At 45.1% G+C, this 21,538-nt stretch overlaps 1 protein-coding gene and 1 pseudogene across 2 annotated transcripts in view; one reads left to right on the top strand and one right to left on the bottom strand.

The window, feature by feature from the left end:
- FLVCR2 (feline leukemia virus subgroup C cellular receptor family, member 2) overlaps positions 1–21,538 on the top strand; it is a 70,758-nt gene that overhangs the window by 13,287 nt on the left and 35,933 nt on the right. The window lies entirely within an intron of this gene.
- Positions 3,904–4,438, bottom strand: LOC105540818 (annotated as a pseudogene). The gene has a single exon (XR_001006261.1). The product of XR_001006261.1 is annotated as a 40S ribosomal protein S24 pseudogene (transcript).

A 21,538-nucleotide genomic window follows, 5' to 3' on the forward strand; every position in this document is an offset into this window, starting at 1 on the left:
TTTTTTTTGACAAAGGGTTTCACTCTGTCACCCAGGCTGGAGTGCAGTGGTGTGATCACAGCTCACTGCAGCTTTGACCTCTGAGGCTCAATCGATCTTCCAGCCTCAGCCTCCCAAATAACTAGGACTATAGGCATGCACCACTGCACCTGGTTAATTTTGTTTGTTTGTTTGTTTGTTTTGTTTTGTTTTGTTGAGATGAGGTCTTGCCATTTTGCCCAGGCTGCTCTTGAACTCCTGAACTCAAGTGATCCACCCACCTCAGCCTCCACATGAGTCACTGTACTGGGCCTGCTCCCAGGCTTTTGATATATCATCTGAAATCAGGTGGAAGCTGCCATGCTCACCGCTCTTGAATTCCACATGCATGCACAATAGTACCATGTGGACATGGATGCCACCAAGACCCACAGCTGGCACTCTGCAGAGCAGTGGTCCAAGCTGTACCTGGGGCTATTGGGCCATGGCTGCCCTGGCCAGAGCAGCTAGGAGAAGCATCTTGAGGTGGCTCAGGGCAGTGGTATCCCACCATTCTGTCCTCCTAGGCCTCCGGGTCTGTGATAGGAGGAATGGCCTTAGACCTTTGAAATACTTTCAGGGCCTTTTTTCCATTGTTCTGTTAGTGCCTGGTTCCCTTCTATCAGAATTAATTTCTTTAGCAAAAGGTCTCTTGGCTGAACCCTTAGATTCCTCTTCTGAAAATGTTCTTTCATTCTCTACCACATGGCCAGGCTGCAAATTTTCTAAATTTTAATGCTCTGCTTCTTACACATTTCACCTTTAGGTCGCTCCTTTGCTGTGTGTAAGCTGTCAAAGTAACCACATTGTGTCTTGAGCATTTTGCTGCTTAGAAATTTCTTCTGCCTAGGCCAGGCACAGTGGCTCATGCCTGTAATCCCAGCACTTTGGGAGGCCAAGATGGGCAGATCACCTGAGGTCAAGAGTTCAAGACTAGCCTGGCCAACATGGTGAAACTCCATCTTTAAAAAGGAAAAAAAAAAAAAAAAGAAAAGAAATTTCTTCTGCCAGATGCCCTGGGTTATCACTTGTAAGTTTGGTCTTCCATAAAGCCCTAAGGCATGGACGTGATGCAGCCAAGTTCTTTGCTATGGCGTAACATGGGTGACCTTTGTTCTACTTTCCAAATACACACTACTTTCCTTCATCAGAATGGCCTTTACAGTGCATGTTTCTATCAGCATTTTGGTCACAACCATCTAACCAATCTCTGAGAAGTTCCAAACGTTCCCTCATCTTTTTGTCTTTTTCTGAGCCCTCATCAAAATTACTCTTAATGCCCTGTTCACAGCAATTTAGGTGTTTTCTAGCCTATTTCTTCAAACTCTTCCCACTTCTGCCCATTACCCAGTTCCAAAGCTGCTTCTACATTTTTATGTATCTTTACGGATTACTCCACTCCTTGGTACAAATTGTCTGTCTTAGATCATTTTGTGTTGTTATAACAGAATACCTGAGACTGGGAGACTGGGTCATTTATAAAGAAAAGGTTTATTTACCTCACTGTTCTGTAGGCTGGGACATTCAAGGGCATGCCTGCAGCCTGCAGGGGGTTGTAGCTTTCATGCTACATTATAACATGACTGAGAAGGTCAAAGGGCAAGTGGACACATGCAAAGAGGCAAAACCCAAAGGATCTCTTGGCTTTAAAACAATCCACTATCATGGGAACTCATCTATTTCTGCAGGAACTAATCTCGTTTTGCGAGAGTGAGAACCTGCTTCCATGAGATCAGCTCGTGGGGGATCCTCCCCCCAATGATCCAAATACCTCCCACTAAGCCTCACCTCCCAACACGACCCCCCTGGGGATCAAATTTCAACATAAGTTTAAGTGGGGACAAACTCAGATCATGTCCAAACCATAGCACTTGTCCTCAAGGCCCTAGCCTGCTTAGACAGTCTCTGAAATGTCTTCAGGGTTTTTCTCCCATTGTCTTGATGTATAGGCCTGGTTGCCTTCTGTCTGTACTAATTTTTTTAGCAAATGATTGCTTGGTGTTTTTCTCCTACGGACACCTTTTCAGTCTACATGGCTAGCCTTCAGATTTCCCAAATCTTTCTGCTCTGCTTTCTTTTTCGTTACAAATTCTATCTTTTAGTCATTTCTCTCCTGTCACGTTTTACTACATGTGCTTTAAAGTTGCAATACAGCTCCTTCAATATTTTGCTTAGAAATTTCTTTTACCAGATATCCTACTTCAACACTCTTAAGTTCTGTCTTCCACAAATTCCTAAGACACTGACGCAATCCTGCCAAGTTCTTTGCGGTAGATAACAAGAATGGCTTTTACTCCAGTTTCCAATACCTTGTTCCTCATTTCCATCTGACACCTCATCAGAATGGTCTTTGCTGTCTGTAACTGTCTATATTTCTACCAATATTCTGATTAGGACCACTTCTGTAATCCCTGAGAAGCTTTAGGCTCTTCTTAAAGTTCTTTCTTCATCTGAGCCCTTGCCAGAATTGCCCTTAATACTCCATTCATGGCAGACTTTTCTCTCCTGATCCTCCAAATTCTTCCACCTTCTACCCCTTTCCGGTTCAAAAACCACTTCCACATTTTCAGGTATGTGTTATGGCATCAGACGACTTCATGGTATCAATTTTCTGTCTTAGTCAGTTTTATGCTATTATCATAGAATATCACAGACTGGGTAATACGCGTTGAACAGAAATTAATTTGGCTTATGGTTCTGGAGGCTGGGAACCCCACGATTGAGGGGCCGCATCTGGTGAGGGCCCTCTTGCTGCATCATAATACAGCAGGAGCCATCACATGGGTGTCAGAGAGAATGAGAGAGGACAAACTGACTTTTGTAACAAACCCAGTCTCATGATAATGAGTTCACTCCTGCAATAATCACATTATCACCTTTCTTTTTCTTTCTTTCTTTTTTTTTTTAAGAGACAAGGTCTCACTCTGTCACCAGCTTGGAGTACAGTAGCATGATCACAGCTCACCTCAGCCCCAACCTCCTGGGCTCAAGTGATCCCCTTGCTTAGGCTCCAGAGTAGCTGGAACTATAGGCAAACACCACCACACCTGGCTAATTTTTTACTTTTGATAGAGATGGGGTCTTGCTATGTTGTCCAGGCTGGTCTTGAACTTCTGGGCTCAAGCGATCCTCCCACCTGCGCCTCCCAAAGTGCTGGGTTTACAAGCATGAGCCACCATACCCAGCCACATTATCACCTCTTAAAGACCCTAGCTTTCAACACTGTTACACTGGGGATTAAGTCTTTAACACATGGATTCTGGGGGACACATTCAAACTGTAGTTATATGTAGGATTATACTTTATTTAGCCCAATGTACCCAAAATATCATTTCAACAAGTTGTCAATATAATAAAGTTAGTAATGTGCTATTTTACATTCATTACTAAGTCTTTGGAAACTGATGTATATTTTATACTTATAGATGGCCACGTTTCCCAGTAAGCAATGGCCCCTAAGTTAACTAGTTGGATAAACATAACCAGCTGGATAGTCCAGGTCTAGAACAATGATAGTATTTCAGCAGTGGAAATCAGATCCTAGCAGATAAAGAAGAGCTCTAGAAAGTGACTCCAGCCTTGAGGAGGTTGTGTTTGCTGGACTGGCTGATCATATGGTATCACCCAGAGAGGCTGAGAATTTCTGAAGCTGACTTGGGAGTCACAGTCATAAAGTCTGTGGTCAGCCTAGTCTTGTTCCAAAGTCATGGCCACTTGGGTATGTTGCAGTCCAGTGTTGTCATTTTGGATCTCATAATGTCAGAGGTCTTTCAAGGTCTGAGGGAAGTTTGCAGAGGTGAAGGGAAACCCTTTTGTTCATTTCTATTGATTGTTATAGCTATTGACAGCACCAGAGTGCTTGCTCACATGACTGTCTACTTTTTGTTTGTTTTTGTTTTTTTCACATGAAAGTTTTTAGTTTATTAATCTTCTCATGAAAAATCCACAATGGCCACAGATAACACCATTGCAGCACCTTTACTCCTTCAGCTTTTTGCCAGCACCAACATTGGCCTTTGCAGTCCCCCTGACTTTCCTCATTCTGTTCTTGCATTCCTCTCGCTGCTTTCTTGAGGTCTTTTTCTTCTCATACAGGCCATGTCTTGCAAGTCTATGTTTGGGTTCATTTTTCTTTGCATAATCTGGGGAATCATAAATCATGCCAAAGCCAGTTGTCTTGCCACCATCAAAATGAGTTTTGAATCCAAATACAAACATGACATCCGGTGTGGTCTTGTACATTTTGGCTAGTTTTTCCCGAATTTCTGTCTTAGGCAACTGTTGCCTTCCGGGGATGAAAGATATCAATGACCATTTGTTTCCTCTGAAGTTGTCAGCTGGTCATGAACTTTCTAGTGCCAATAGTTATGTACCGTTCATGATGGTGGTCTATCCTCAGACAGCCAGGGAGGAAAAGCATGACTGTCTACTTTCTAGCCTCCTATTGTGCATTGGAGGAGAGTAGACAAGGGCTGGGAGCAGAGAACAAGGCTAGCAGTAACTGAAGGTAGACGGAGTAGGTCTGGGACCACCCTCTGAAATGGTTATGGGGGCCATCCAGGCCATATAAATGCTGAAGCAGGGCTAGTAAAAGTGACATTGGAGTGTGGTGGGGTCCCAGTGGATCCTACCTAAAGGCAGCAGTTGCTTCAGCTCCCACCAGTCATTGATATATACAAAGCATGACTCGGTGGTGTCAGATCTTCATTTTTTTTTTCTTTGAAGAGAAATCAGAAATCCAGATTTTTATGTGAAACCTGTATTTTGTAATCATGATAAACTATAAATAATATTTACCATTTTAACCATTCATAAGTGTACAGTTCAGTGACATTAAATGCATTTGCAATGTTGTGTAACCATTACCACTATTTATACCCAAAACTTTTTCGTCATCGTCAATAAAACCTCTGTACTCATTAAGCAATAACTCCTCCTTTGCCTCCCCCACCCCCCACATTCCCTGGTTACCTCTATTCTACTTTCTGCTCCTATACATTTGCCTATTCTAGGATCCTCGTAAAAGTGGAATCATACTTGTCCTTCTGTCGCTGGCTTATGAAATCTGTTTTTTAAGTACTGGTAACTAATGCATTTCATTTTTTAAAAATGTATTTTATGTCTTAAAACTGCATCAGATTAAATTGCCAGTTTGAAGGTCAGGCATGGTGGCATATGTCTGTAATCCCAGCACTTTGGGAGGCTGAGGCAGGAGGACTGCTTGAGCCCAGGAGTTTGAGATCAACCTGGGCAACATAGTGAGACCCCGTCTCCACAAAAAATATGAAATTAGCTGGGCTTGGTGGAGCTCACCTGCAGTCCTAGCTACTCAGGAGGCTGAGGTGGGAGGATTGCTTGAGCTCAGGAGATTGAGGCTGCAGTGGGCTGCGATTATGCCACTGCACTCCAATCTGAACTACAGTGCAAGACCCATCTCAAAAAAAAAAAAAAAGAAAAGAAGAAGTAGCCAGTTTGAGACTTCTGGGAAAGGTTGCATGGAACTGAATTTCAGTTCTGCTTTCTCCTTCCTCGAAAAACTCTCACCAAACATGTGGGCAGGTGGAAACAATGTCAGAGGCTAGTGTCTCAGCTTGGGGGATTAGCCCAGAACTTCCAAAAGTGGTTGGTGATTTGCCTCATCCATGGGGCTAAATGAAAATACAGAGGTCTGGGGCCCCACACAGACTTTCTTAACCAAACTATCTAGGAGAGGGGCCCAGCATCGGTATTCCTTTTTTTTTTTTTTTTTTTTTTGAGATAGAGTCTCACTCTGCCGCCAAGGCTGGAGTGCAGTGAGGCAATCTCGGCTCACTGCAACCTCCACTTCCCAAGTTCAAGTGATTCTCATGCCTCAACTTCCTGAGTCACTGGGATTACAGGTGCCCACCACCACATCTGGCTAATTTTTGTAGTTTTAGTAGAGATAGGGTTTCACTGTGTTGGCCAGGCTGGTCTCGAACTCATGACCTCAGGTGATCTGCCCGTCTCAGCATCCCAAAGTGCTGGGATTGCACGCGTGAGCCACCACACCCAGCCAGCATTATATATCTTCAACTGGCCTCCCAAATGAGGCTCATGATCAGACACTTTTTGAAACCACCAGGAGGAAAGAGCAGCATGCATGGGAAGAGACTGCCTGCTTGGAGCCATATTCTTCTCAGGGCTGATTTTTTTTTCTTTTTCTTTTTTTGTAGAGATGAGGTCTTGCTTTGTTGCCTAGGCTGGTCTCGAACTCCTGGCCTCAAGTGATTCTCCCACCTTGGCTTCCCACAGTGCTGGGATTACAGGTGTAAGCCACTGCACCCAGCTGGTCAGGATTGATTTATGATATGTTTGCTGTATGTTGGGTTCAGTGGGAAGTAGTGGGAGCTTGGGCCACTCACCCTTCAAATTGAGGGCAGAGGCTGGGCTGGGGCTCATGATTTTGACTCACCTAAGGTACTGAAAAAGTTCCTGAAGACCTTAGGGTTGGGGAGTTGAGGAGCCCTAATGGGATATGAGCTGAAACCATGCATGTGCTCCACATCCTTTGGGTTCTTTGACATTCAATCCAGTGCACTGGAAGAAGCTCAGATTGGCCTGGCCTGGCTTCTGCCTTGGCTTTTTATTTATTTTTTTCTCTATAACCTAATCTTGAAAATGATTTTTCTTTAGAAAAGTGATTTTTCTTTAGAGACAGAGTCTTGCTCTGTTGCTCAGGCTGGAATGCAGTGGCACAATCTCAGCTCACTGCAGCTTCGAACTCCTGGGCTTAAGTGATCCTTGCCTCAGCATACAGAGTAGCTGGAACTACAGGTGTGTGCCACCATGCCTGGCTAGTTATTTTATTTTTTGTAGAATCTGGGTCTCACTATTTTGCACAGGCTAGTCTTGAACTCCTGGCCTCTAGCAATCCTCCTGCCTCTGCCTCTGCCTCTGCCTCCCACAGGGCTGGGATTATAGGCATGAGTTATCACTCGGGGCATGCCTTGGCTTTGTTGCCTTGCCAGGCATTGTTACAGTTGCTTGTTAATTTCACGGACTTAAGTCTAAGTCTTCGGTTTCCAGTTTCCAGACCTCCGCTCCCTGCCTTTTCCTATTTAACCTGTCTCTTGTTACCTCCCAGCCTTGGCTCTGCTCTGACCACTCTGGCTCCATACTGTCTCCTTGGGATATACTCTTTGGGTCTAAGACTTAGGCAGTGGAGAGGAATGTCAGCAAGATGGTGGACTAGAAAGCTCCAGGCCCTCATTTTCCCACAGAAATGTTAACTAGGAAGTGGCTAAAATAACTTCTTTTGAGAAGCTATGGAAGTCAAAGATCTACAGCAACCAAGCCCACCCAACCAAGAAAAAGACACATTCAAAGCCATAGGAAATTTCATGACTTTTAAACTCACCTTTGCCCCATTTCCTCCCCCATGCTGTGCATCCAGTCCCCAGTTCTCCTCTGCAAAATGAATACATGGAATTTGCAACATTTTAACCTGCTTTAACTCAACTTCATTTTTATACACTGACAATGTACAACACCCCTCCCAAAAAATTAAGAAACAATTCAATTTACAATAGCATTAAAAAATAAAATACTTAGGAATAAACCAAGGATATAAAAGTCAAGTGTATTGGAAACTACAAAATGTTGCTGAAAGAAATTAAATAAGATATAAATAAATGGAAAGACTGCCTGTGTTTATGGATTGGAAGACTTCATGTTAAGATGTCAAAGCTAACCTAAAGCGATATATAGATTTAATGTAATCCCTGTCAAAATCCCAGTAATGGTTTTCATAGAAATAGAAAAATCCTTACCCTAAAATTCATATGGAATTTCAGGGAACCCTGAATAGCCACAACAAACTCAAAAAAGAAGAACAGCATCGGAGATCTCACACTTTCTGATTTCAGAACTTACTACAAAGCTACAGTAATGAAGACAATGTTGTATTTGGCATAAAGACAGGTATATAGACCAATGAAATAGAGTCCAGATATCAACCCTTGGGTATATGGTCAAATGATTTTCAACAAGGGTGTCAAGACCATTCAATGAGGAGAAGACAGCCTTTTCAATAAGGGGTGCTGGGAAAACTGGATAACCATATGAAATTAGACCCTTGCGTTGTCAGAGACATTTGAACAAGAGCGACTCCATCTTGAATAGGGGCTGGGTAAAATGAGGCTGACACCTGCTGGGCTGCATTCCCAGGAGGTTAGGCATTCTAAGTTACAGGATGAGATAGGAGGTTGGCACAAGGTACGGGTCACAAAGACCTTGCTGATAAAAGGATGCAGTAAGGAGGCCAGCCAAAACCACGAAAGCGAAAACGGTGATGAAACTGACCTCTGGTCATCCTCACTGCTCATTATACGCTAATTATAATGCATTAGCCTGTTAAAAGACACTCCCACCAGCACCATGACAGTTTACAAATGCCGTAGCAAATCAGGAAGTTACCCTATGTGGCCTAAAAATGAAAGAAACCCTTAGTTCCTGGACTTGCCCGCCCCTTTCCCAGAAAATTCATGAATAATCCACATCTTGTTTAGCATATAATCAAGAAGTAACAATAAATATAAGCAGCTGAGCAGTCCATGCCACTGCTCTGCCTATGGAGTAGCCATTCTTTATTCCTTTACTTTCTTAATAAACTTGCTTTCACTTTATGGACTTCCCCCAAATTCTTTCTTGTGTAAGATCCAAGAAACCTCTATTGAGATCTGTATTGGAACCCCTTTCCAGTAATATCATTATACTATATACAAAAATTAACTCAAAAGTGGATCAAAGACTTAAACATAAAAGCTAAAACCATAGGACTCTTAGATGGAAACAGGGGAAATGCTTTACAATGTTAGTTCTGGCAAAGATTACTTGGATCTGATACCAAAAGCAGAGGTACTAAAAGAAAGGAAAACATTAAACTACATCAATGTCAAATGTTGATGCATCAAAAGATGCTATTAACAGACTAAAAAAGTCACCCATATTTGGGAGAAAATATTTGCAAATCATATATCTGATAAGGAATTAATTTCTAGAATGTATAAAGAACTCTTACAACTCAATCGCAAAAAAAAACAAACAATCCAATTTAAAAATGAGCTAACAAATGTACAAATGGTCATAGCACCTAAAAAGATGCTCGACATTAGGGAAATACAAATCAAAACCACTGTCAGATACCACTTCACACCTATTTAGGATGGCTTTTATTTAAAAACAAAAGTGTTGGTAAGGATGTGAAGACATTGGAACTCTTTTGCACTGCTGGTGGGAATGTAAAATGGTGCAGCTGCTATGAAAACAACATGGAAGCACCTCAAAAAAATTAAAAATAAAGTTACCGTGTGATCCAGCAATTCCACTTCTAGGTAAAAAAATTGAAAGCAGGAACTTGAACAGATATTTGTATACTCATGTTTATAGCAGCATTATTCACAATAGGTAAAACATGGAACCAACCCAAGTGTCTGTGCTTCCAGATGAATAAATAAAACGTGATGTATGTGTGTTTGTATGTATATCTAGGTACAATGAAATATATACATATATGTTGTTATATGCAGTGAAATGTATAAAAACTTCTGGCCAACCAGCTGTGAATTGGGGGTTCCCATGACTCCTCTTCAGGTTTGATTTGCTATAACAGCTCACAGAACTCAGGAAAACACTTTACTCGCATTTCCTAGTTTATTATACACTTTACTCACATTTCCTCGTTTGTCATAAAGGATACAACTCAGGAACAGCCAAATGGAAGAGACGCACAGGGCAGGAAATGGGGATGGGGGTTGTGGAGCTTCTAAGCCCTATCCTTCCACCCTCTCAGCACCTGAATGTGCTCACCAACCAGAAGCTCTCTGAAACTCTACTGTTCCAGAGATTTTATCCAGCACAGTCTCTAGCCCCCTCCCCTCCCCTCCCCTCCCCTCCCTTCCCTGGAGTGGGCAGGGGGATGGGATTGTACATTTCCAAGTTCTAATCCATGATCTTTCTGGTGACCAGCCCCCTCCTGAGGCTACCTAGGAGCCTACCTATGTTGCCTCATTAGCATAAACTCCCTGGAGTGGGTAAAGGGATGGAGCTGTACATTTCCAAGTTCTAATCTCTGGTCTTTCTGGTGAGCAGCCCCCTCCTGAGGCTATCTAGGAGCGCTAACTACGTCACCTCATTAGCATAAACATTGGTGTCTTGGAAAGGGGCCCCTTAGGAAATGATGAGATATTCCTATCACTCAGGAAATTCCAAGAATTTTTGTAGCTCTATACCAAGAACAGAGGACAAAGACCAAATAATATTTTTATTACACCACAGTTACCTGGAGTAGTCAAATTAATAGAAACAGAAAGTAGAATAGTGATTGTCAGAAGCTGAGGGAAGGAGAGAATGGGGAGTTACTGTTTAACGGGTACAGAGTTTCAGATTGGGAAGATGAAAAAAGTTCTGGAAATGGATGGAGGTGATGGTTGCACAATAATATGAACGTACTTAGCGCTGCTGAACTATACAGTTAAAAATTGCTTAAAAATCAACAATTGTGTATATTTAACCACCACCAAGTGAACAAAAGATACTCTGCTTTTGAGGTGTTCCCTTCTAGCTGGAATCCCTGCTCCCCTGCTGCCATTATCCACACCAGCCTTTATGCTCTGAAGAATGCATTCCCAAGCCTGTGTACTTGCTGGGTCTGTTCCACCACTGGCCTTTGTTTTCTGGTGGTTTGTCTATTTCTCCTTCTTCCTTATCCTTCCTCTTGTCCACCTCCCCTCCATTTCCACATCTTCTTCCTACTAAGTGGGAAACTTCCCAGAGGGCCAGGTATGGGCTGATGATAGGAACAGGAGGCAGAGAAATTCCAGGCAGAAAAGGGTGGGGTCCCTGGCGAGGGCCCCACCCTCAAGCCTGAAATCGCAGCCCAAAGTGAGACTTTACATCCTGGTTTTCCTGCTGGAATGTTGCCTTTTCCAAAACCACCCCTGGCCAACCCCCATCCTGTACCCTTAAAACCCTCAGGCTCCACTGACAGCAGAGAAGGAGAGAAGAAGCAGTCAGACATCAGAGAGAAGCAGCTTTACTTTAGAGGGATGGCTGGACAGCAGGACTTCAGAGAAGAGTCCAGCCGGGGACAGCCAGACCTCAGGGGAAGAACACCTTCCCACTCCATCTGCTTTCCAGCTCCCCTTCCCACTGAGAGCCACTTCTATCGGCAATAAAATCCTCTGCATTTACTATCCTTTAATTCATGTGTGCCATCTGATTTTTTCCTGGATGCCAGGCAAGAGCTCAGGATACACAAAGCTGTCACACTGGCTCTCTGCCCTCATGAAAAGGCAGAGGGTCCACTGAGCTGTTCAGCACTTAAGCTAAAGGAGCGCAGTGTAACAAACACGCTCTAGAGCTTTGGGGGTCACAGGTACTCCCCCTAGATGCTGCCGCAGGACCCGCATGGAGTTTTTCTCCTGCTGGTGCCCAAAAGCGACCACTCCAGCTCCTGTACCCGCTTGCCTGGGTGCTCCCGCTCCCTCTAGGGGTTGAGAGCTGAGGGCTAAGTGAGGCACCCCGTCATGAAGCCCACAAAGGGGTCAAGGAAAATTTCCTGTTTCATGACACATCTGTCCTGTGTCTCAGAGCAAGGCCCTGGGCATAACAGCTGCTTGCAGATGGATGGGCAAATGAACAGGTTTTCACTTCCTGAAAGAAATTAAGATGACCAATCAGTTAACTGAGAGTTCAGGTGGTTGGAGAAGATTCTCATGCCTGGGTTGTCTTCTTGATGTGACTTGTTCTTATTCCTTATGTGGAAAAAGCTACTGAATCCTTACTGTGTGCCTTGGACTGTGCCAGGCCGAGGGTATTAAGAATACTGTGGCTAGATCTGCTCTGTACCCTTTGACAAGTCTCATAACTTTCATAGGTTTGGGCTTCTTTGGTAAAATAGTATTCATACTTGCTACTGCAGAAGCTACAGGAAAGGATTAAATGAGACAATATGTGGATAGCATTTAGGTAATAGTTTCTCAGCTAAGAAGTGCTAAGTGAGATCAGCTGTGATGGCACATGCCTGTAATCTCAGCACTGTGGAAGGCCAAGAGGGAGGATTGCTTAAGTCTAGGAGTTCAAGACCAGCCTGGGCAACATAGTAAGATCCCTGTCTCTACTTAAAAAAAAAAATACTAAATAAAGAACAGATGTTCTCAGTACCATCATCAGTAAAGGTAATCACCTCTGTCTTCTGTTGGCTCTGGATCTAGAAAGAGAGGCCAATACTGAAGCCTCTCCTAATATTACTGGACATTGCCCCAGTGTGGGTGCACTGTGGACAAGCAGGGCAGCTTCCTTAAGGTGAAGGTTGAGCTGATTCTTAATGAGTGAAGTGACCAGGAGTTGGTACACAGGGGAGGCTGGGCCATTCCAGGAAGTATCCCAGTAGTGTCCTGATGGGGACTTGTCCCTTTTGAGAGCTACTTAAACTAAAAGCAATATGGGTGCAGGAAATTGGTGTAATATTCCCTGAGTGCGGTGATGAAGACTGTGGAGACTCTGGGGTGACGGAGATACTCACTGGGTCAACCCCTATGCCTGTGCACGAGACTTTAGTCTCACAAACCTAAGACTGAAGGAAGCGGGCGGGGATGAGGCGGGCGGGGGGTGCCCAGGCTTATCAGGTGTTCACAGCTATTTTTCATCTCCTGGTTCTTGATCTTTTCCCAACAATGCTGTTAACAGGATGTCCTTCCCTTCACTTGAACTACCCCCAAGCCTCAACATCAAACAGCCCTGTGTGGATTGCAGGATGTAGGTTGGAGTGCTATCAAGGATGATTAAAACAACAACCACCACCACCATAGGGTTAAGGTGATATCTGGTGTTTCCTCTTCTTTCTTTCTTGACCTTCTGACTTCTACCTAGCACCATTCCCAAGTTAACCCAATGGAATATCTCCCCTCCCTGGATTCTACAGAGCTAAGGGCCTTTTTCTTTAGTGAATCATTCATAGATGGGAGGGCACTCTGTAAGCTCTGGTGGCCCAGCCAGACACTTCTACTTTCTGACTTGATTACAGGCATCTTTCCTTTTTCATGCTGTGCAAAAACTTGAGCTCAGCCTCTCATCCCAACACAATTCAAGACGCAGCCTTGACCCAGCATGAGGGCAGATAACAGCAGCACCATCTGTGTTTGTAGAAGCGTGAGATAGGAGGTGAGGATAGATCTTACTTCCTTCCCAGCTTCTTTGGGTTCAGCCTTGTGTCCGGAGCCTCAGGAGGGAGCAGTGTTTGCTTTGGCTCCCCTCTGATTGCTTCTCCAGAGAGGAGTTGAACACAAGTCCTTTTCAGTTCCAGGAGGCTGCTTTTGATTGCATAGCCTTGCTGGCTCCCAAAGAGAGGGACACAGAAGCTGGAGCAAGCTTGAGGGCTGTTTTTCTCCTTTTCTTCTTCTTCTCTCCCCTGGAAATTCCTGATTTCTGAACACAATGACTGGGTTGACATGGATGGGTCTCCTTTGGTGGCTCTAGAGGTAGCTGTATGCAAGTCTATTTGCTGTGTCCATCTACTGGAAAACACAGTTGGTGAGCAGGCATGAGGCATCCATGGGTTTTTTTGTTTTGTTTTTTGAAACAGTGTCTCACTCTGTCGCCTGGGCTGGAGTGCAGTGGCATGATCACGGCTCACTGTAGCCTCAGCCTCCCCAGGCTCAGGTGATCCTCCCACCTCACCTCAGCCTTCCCAGTGGCTGGGACTACAGGCTCATGCCACCACGCCGGGCCAATTTTTGTATTTTTTTGTAGAGATGGAGTTTTGCCACGTTGCCCAGGCTGGTCTTGAACTTCTGGGCTCAAGTGATCTGCCCTCCTCTGTCTCCCAAAGTGCTGGGATTACAGACGTGATCCACCACCCTGATGAGGCATCCATGTTAAAGCACGGTTCATTCTCAGGGCTGTTTGTTTGGGGTAGTAGCTGCCTTTTGAGCAATCCAGGCCTCCTTAGACTTTTATCCCGGGCTTCCTGTTGGGTGCTGGATAGGTTTGTGGAGACACCCATTTGAGCACACCCAGGGATTCATTCCTTCTCTGCTGAGAAGCTAGACAGGAACACACCTCTCTCCCACCATTTCTGCCTAGGACACGTAGGGGAAGCCAGCAGCTGAGAATTCTCTTGATTTCCTTCCTCAGCGTGGTGGAGATCAATTGCTTCTAAAGTGTGACCCATGGAGTCTCTAGCACCAGAACCACCTGGGTATTCATCCAAAATGCAAATTCCGGGACTCACGCCTATAATCCCAGCCCTTTGGGAGGCTAAGGCAGGAGGATTGCTTGAGTCCAGGAGTTGGAAACCAGCCTGGGCAACATGGAAAAAAACCCATCTTTATAAAAAATACAAAAAATTAGCCAGGCATGGTGGTGCATGCCTGTAGTACTAGCTACCCAGGAGACTGAGGTGGCAGGATCACCTGAGCCCAGGAGGTGGAGGTTGCAGTGAGCCAAGATCATGCCGCCTCACTCCAGCCTGAGGGACAGAGTGAGACTCTGTCTCACGAAAAAATAAAATTAAAAAAATAATAATAAAAAGCAAATTCCTGGGCACCAGAGCAGACCCAAGGAATTAGCTCCCCTGGGTTGGGACCCAGGAATACGTATTTTTGATTCTCCTTCCAGGGATTCTGATGCCCACTGAAGTTTGAACACTCCTGGTATAGAAGCCATGGAAGCTGGACCCAGCAGCCATATTTGGGGCCTCCAGCAGGACACCTCTCCTCTTTGGGTATCGGCTTTGTTTTCTACAGCAAGAATGCCTGCCTCGCAGGGTTGCCATGAAAGCTAATGAGGCAACGTCTATGTGAAACAGCTCCTGGAACCAAGTAACTCCTCTGTAAACATTTACTGAATCCACATCTATGTTTTCCCTCTCTACCAAACTCATGTTCTACGACATTCTAGTGTTTAAAAAGGTAAACTGAGGTGCAATTAATTTTTTTTAAAGAGTTTATTTAAGCAAACAGTGATTCATGAATTGGCTGGCTCCAAACCAGAAGTGTTTCTGGATCACCTTGAGCCTCAGACCATGTCTTCTGGGGATATGATGCTGCTTGGTGCTTTTTTGAGACTCGGTAAGATTCCATGGGAAGAGAGCAGGGCTGGGAATGGAACCTCAGAAGTCTCGATGTTGACGATTAGCTCTGTGACTTCAAGTGCTTCCACTCAGTTATGAAGTGGAGAAGACAGTTTGGCCCTGACAGGACTCTGTTTCCTCGTCTGGACTTTGGGCATCCTGCTCTTGATCTCACTGGGTGGTTTTGAGGCTCTGGTAATAGCCTCAAATGTTAGATGTGTAGGTGCCTTGAAAATGGTGAAATATTTTGCCAGTGTTGACTTTTAGTGCCCTTTCTTGAACTTAAAAAAAAAAAAAAAGGCTGGATGTGGTGGTTCCCACCTGCAATCCTGGCATTTAGGGAGGTTGAGGTGGGAAAATCACCTGATGCCGGGAGTTTAAGGCCAGCCCTTCGCAACATAGTGAGACTCCATCTCTACAAAAGCAGTTAAAAAGTTGGTTGGGTGTGGTGGCACATGCCTGTAGTTCTAGCTACTTGGGAGCTAGAAGGAATCACTTGCGCCCAGGAGTTTGACGTTACAGTGAGCGGTAATTGCAGCACTGCACTCTAGCCTGGGCAGCAGTGTGAGACCTCATCTAAAAAATTAAAAAATACTCTGGACTTGCCCTTTGACACTAGAATAAAAAGAGCTTCTCTAGACACACATCGTGTCCTGCCTGGATTAGGGGCCATGCCCTCCATGTAGAGGGCTCAGCACTCCTGCCTTTACACCAGCTCATGGTTCAGGATAAGCTCCACCATCCTTACTGTAGGAACCTCTCTCAGAGCTTCCCAGTTCCAAAGCATTCCTCTCATCGGCAAAGAAAGGAAGCTGCACTTGCTGATTTGATCCTCTTGAGCTGAGCTGTTTGGCAGCTCCAGGAATCCTGTGGAGCATTCTGGTTCTTTTTGATTCCAGGAAACTGACAGCTTGCTAGAGAAGGGCCTTTTGCCAAAGAGTGGCAAGATGCAACGTTTGAGTCTATAGGTGCCTAGGATGGTTCTTCTCTTCAGTGTAGGAAAATGGCTATGGTGGCATAGCACAGAACTGATTCGTCCCCACCCTCAGGAGATAGGCCTGGGAGTGAGAAGCTTTATCCTAAGGGCACGGTGGTCCTGGCCCTACCAAGTTTTCTCACAGCCCCTCACAGTTAGCAAGTGGCAGTGATCAATGGTAACAAATGGGGATCCGTAGGGCTTGGAGAGCCCTGGTAAAGATGTTAGAACCCTTAGGAAGATGTTGCAGTTTCCCTTCGACATGTTTCTCTCTCTAGAATTCCCCTCTCTCTCCTTACGGAGGAAGGTTCCTCATTGTCTTCCCTCTAGGTATGGCTACCCCTGCATTCTCATGCTACCCCACCAAAAGCCATGTCCTTTATTGGTGTGCCCCCATCCTGGACCAGATCTCTGTCCCTTGGAAATAACCCACACAATCACCTGGTCATCCCGTCTTTGTCTCTGTTCTACAACAAGTTCCTTGAATTCTGCTCGTCCTGAATTGCACCCCCTCCAGCCAGCTTCCCTATGTCTTTCCAGTTGACAGCAAGCAATGTGACAAATGAAAGCCAGTAAAGAAGGCTCTCCTCCCCTTGGCCTGTCATTTTTTGTTTTTGTTTTTTTTTGAAGACAATGCACCATAGCCTTTATTTTATTTATTGAACAAATATTATTGAGCATCTACTCTGTGCCAAACAACGAACATTTTCACAACTGCGGATGCAGCAATGAATGAGAAAGGGAAGGTCCCTGCTGGCAATAGCCCTCTGTTCTTGTAGAGTTCAGGTTGAAGGGAAGAGAGATTAGACTATAAGCCAGTCACAGCAGAGTGGCTAATGGTGCAAATGTCAGCCCAAGTAGGAGGGCAGGTGACTTTAGAGCAGGATATTAGGAGATGTTTTTAGGTAAGCAGGTCCCTGAGTAACTCCCTAAATAACAGGGCCACATCTAATGGTGCTGCAACCTCTCTCTTTCTCTCTCTCAGGGCGTTATAGATGTGAGTGACTAATAGTTTTCTTGGTGTAAGCTTTAGATTTCTTTTTCTTTCCAGCTGTCTGTCTGGGATCCTGAGGCAGGATTAGTTAACTTATGAAGTTGGCTTCTTCTGAAAAAGCTACATGGGTCCCATCCTATCTATTTCTTTAAGCGCAAGCTCCAGAGGAACTGGGTTTTGCCCATGGCAGTCCATGAAGCAGCAACTCTTCCACGGCCTGCCAGCAAGTAATTGGCAGGGTCTCACCCCTGAAAAAAATCAGAATAGGAGAGCTATTACCAGAAAGTCCGTTCAGATTTAGAAGGAAACATGGGAGGATTAGAAACATTGATCGTCACGTGAGCACCCCTTTTAGGAATGACAACACGTTGCCTTGCAGACAAAGGAGACAATTATTCTCCTTAGGGCTGTTTTATCTGTCAAAGGTCAGGGAGTGGCACGTTTGAGTTGGGGGGATAGGAGGAGGGTTAGTGTTGAAGGAATGCACAAGACCGTAGAATCCTTCTGTTGGCTGTTGATTGCTGGTGTCTGGGACAGAGTTGGTGGGCAGTCAGTGCCAAAGCATTTGAATGACGCTTTGCACATCGCCTACTTCAAATGTGAAAACTTTGGAGTAAGATTTGCATGATGTGATCTGATGTGATCTCAGCTGGCCGGGTGGTTTGAAAGACACCCACTCACTTTTCCTCCATCCTAGCTGAGTCATGGGGAAGTTCTGTGACCACTGGCTGTCAGCACAGTCAGCTAGAGGGACGTTAGTGTATTGTAGCAACAGTGATTTGTTCTGCCACTGAAAGAAAAGGCAGTGGATTCTTCACTTCTCCACCCAAAGGAGACCTAGGCTGGCCCTTTGTGGAGTTCACCATGAGGACAACTCCAAGGGGAACACCCAGCCCTTAAAAGGGGGAGTGTGTGTGCCAGGAAGCTTCTGAGTTGATGATGATGGAAAGCAAGCATAAATACTGGGCCTAGCTAAAAAAATAAAATAAGGCCTTTGTCACTGTTCCTTTTTTTTTCTTTAATCAGAAAACTTTCCTTGTAAAACTCATTTCTTCCCCTAAACTTAGCAACTTCTCTGTTTACAGCCTAGGGTATCTCTGCTCTTCAGCTAACTTGCACCCTCAACCAAGATGAGGAGGAAACCCAACACCAAAGCAGTAGGTCAAGATCAAGGTATATTGCATTATAAATCGGGTGAGAGTGAGCTCCTTGTCTTGCATCTTTCTCCTCCCTTCTGAGTAGGGTGCTTAGTATGCAGCAGTTGCTCAATAAATACTGAGTGTAAGTCTGAGGGTGAGAAGTTGATTGGTTTGCATTCCAATCCCCTCCATGCCTAATCTTGGGGCACCCCAAATGGGAGGTCTTCCCTGTGTGGGGGCTTCCTTGGGTCGTTTCATCTAGCATCTACTTGCTTTGGGTGGTTAAACTCCTACAATGCAGCAAACTGCTACTGTACCCAACTTGTTTACTGCAGAGCAGCCTGGAACGACTTGAGTGAGGTTTGAGCTGCAGAGTTTTAAGAGTCATTTCTTCATCCAGAAAGTATTTCCTGAGTGCCGTCTATGTTCTTGTGTCAGACGTGGTATGGGGAAGGGTCACATGAGCAAACGTGAGTCAATGTCCCTGTCCTCAAGGTACTAACAGTCTAATTTGGGAGACAACACACTATACAAAAAGAAACAAAACCAAGCATGATATAGAACAAGAAACTCATAAAGTGTAACTGTGGCAAAGAAACCAAACTGTAGCTAGAGACACCTCTCACCCTTGCTTCCTCCAACAGCTACACATTTGGGGACATTTGAACTACAGAATGGAGCATATGATACTGGAGGGAGTATTGGGTGTTTGAGGGCAGTCACTCTTCTGTGGCATTCACTTGTCCGTTGAGGGCTTTGGAATCAGATAGCCAAGGGTTTGGATCTCAGTTTTGCCAGGAGAAGCTGTTTTGACCTCGGGCAAATTACAGGGGCTTTCTCATCTGCAAAAACCAAACCAGAGGCCAGGTGCGGTGGCCCATGCCTGTAATCCTAGCACTTTGGGAGGCCCAGGCGGGTGAATTGCTTGAGCCCAGGAGTTTGACACCAGCCTGGGCAACATGGTGAATCCCCGTCTCTACTAAAAATACAAAAAAAAATTAGCCAGGCGTGGTGGCACACGTCTGTGGCCGCAGCTACTTGGGAGGCTGAGGTGAGAGGATTCCTTGAACCCGGGAAGTAGAGACTTCAGTGAGCTGAGAGCGTACCACTGTACCAGCCTGGGCAACAGAATGAGACCTTGTCTCAAAAAAAACCCAAAAACACCCAAACCAGAGATGATGGTGCCAACTTCACGGCGTAGTTGTGAGGGCATAGATGAAATATCATGTAAAAAAAACCTTTAGCATGCTGTCTAGCACATAGCAGACACTCAGTACATATTCCCCTCCTCCCTCCTGGTTTGAATAACATTTAAGACCAGCACCTTTACCTAATGGATGAGAGTACAAACTAGTACAGATGGCCAGAGCTGGAAGTTCAGCCTCATCGCTTACTGTTATGTGACCTTGGGCAAGCTACTTAAATGCCAGTTTCCTCCACTTTAAAATAGAGATTAAGGGAGCACTCCTTCTATTCTATGGAGTGAAGTGTTGCCCCCCAAAGGAAAAAATCAACAATTAAAAAATAAAATGATTCAAAGAGTATATATATTTATAGAGTGCTTTGAGCACAGTGTATCAGCTCTCATCACTATTATTATCTTCCCTAGGGATCAATGATTGTAGGCTATCCTAATTTCAGTAGCTGCTGCTTCCTGCATTTCCCTAACCTCTTTCCCCAAAAGAACTGAGGGAATCCAGGAGTCAAGGCAGGAAAAGCTACCAGCATAACCACAGCTTTCAGGACAAACCCTGTGACTGGGGTGGGAGCTCTAAGGAAATCTGGAGTTGGCCAGCTGTGACCTTACTCCCGAAGTTCTCAGAGATCTTAGCTTAGCCTTTAAATCCATAAACCCTCTTCATGAGTGATTTTCCACCAACTCAATGAGGTTGTTTAGATTGTCTTTGTCTCTGAAGGCCTGCCACCTCCTTAATCCCGAGTTGACCTTTTCAAAAGAAGCCTTGGATTTGGAGATTTCACAAATAACAGTCATATGAGCAGTCTTTGCCTGGACATTATCGGTTACCGTGGCATTCTTGGAGCCGCCTGGCATTCCTGGGTGCTGGGGGCTCATTCTCATGATTAAGCTCAAGCTCTGGGTTCTTAGTTTTGCAGTGTCTCGCAGCCCCAGCAGCCACCTTGGACTCTCCTTGCTTCTTTCTGGGGCATCCATAGACTCAATCCGAAGACCCCCTGCCAAACCTCAACCACATGTCCCAAGGTAGCTTGCCCGGCAGAGTGCCTTCACTGTAGCCTGGTCTCTTCCACTTGGGATCTTGGAGTCCTTGTTTATGCTCCATGTTGCTAGATCAGTTATTCACTAGCAGGTATAAACAAACATCTAAATGATGCTGGCCAAGGGGTAGAGAGCAGTATTTATAGCGACAGAATTATGGACTGGAGTGTGCAGACTTGCCTAAATAGTACCAGCTTTGTGGTGTGCACACAGCACTATGTGGGGATGGGCAATGAGTGTGGAAGTCACTTCCACATAATTCCTCAGGTGGACATGGTCCTGGGAGATGGAGCTTGTGTTAGTCCGTTTTGGATTGCTATAAAGGAATATCTGAGGCTGGGTGATATATAAAGAAAAGAGGTTTAATTGGCTCACGGTTCTGCAGGCTGTACAGGAAGCACAGTGCCAGCATCTGCTTGGCTTCTGGCAGGGCCTCAGGAAGCTTCCAGTCATGGTGAAAGGCAATGGTGGAGCTAGGGTGTCACATGGCAAGAGCAGGAGCAAGAGAGAGTGAAGGGGAAGATGCCACACAGGTTTAAACAGCCAGATCTTAGGAGAACTCTTTATCACAAGGCGAGCACCAAGGGAATGGCACTAACTCATTCATGAGAAATCCGCCCCCATGACCTAATCACCTCCCACCAGGCCCCACCTCCAACACTGGAGATTACAATTCAACATGAGATTTCTTTTTCTTTTTTCTTTTTTTGAGATGGATTCTTGCTGTGTTGCCCAGGCTGGAGTGCAGTGGCGCATCTTGGCTCACTGCAATCTCTGCCTCCTGGGTTCAAGTGATTCTCCTGTCTCAGCCTCTTGAGTAGCTGGGATTACAGGTGCACACCACCATGCCCAGCTAAGTTTTGTATTTTTAGTAGAGATGGGATTTCACCAGGCTGGCCAGGCTGGTCTCAAACTCCTGATCTCAAGTGATCCACCCACCTTGGCCTCCCAAAGTGCTGGAATTATAGGCATGAGCCACCGCACCCAGCCTCAACATGAGCTTTAGAGGGGACAATATCCAAACCCATCATGCCCCTTTACATAGTAACACTTTCTCACAAGTTGTCTGTGCAGCTGAAGTTTT

This window comes from Mandrillus leucophaeus, unplaced genomic scaffold (genome assembly GCF_000951045.1).
Source record: "Mandrillus leucophaeus isolate KB7577 unplaced genomic scaffold, Mleu.le_1.0 Scaffold228, whole genome shotgun sequence".
Lineage (NCBI taxonomy): Eukaryota > Metazoa > Chordata > Mammalia > Primates > Cercopithecidae > Mandrillus > Mandrillus leucophaeus.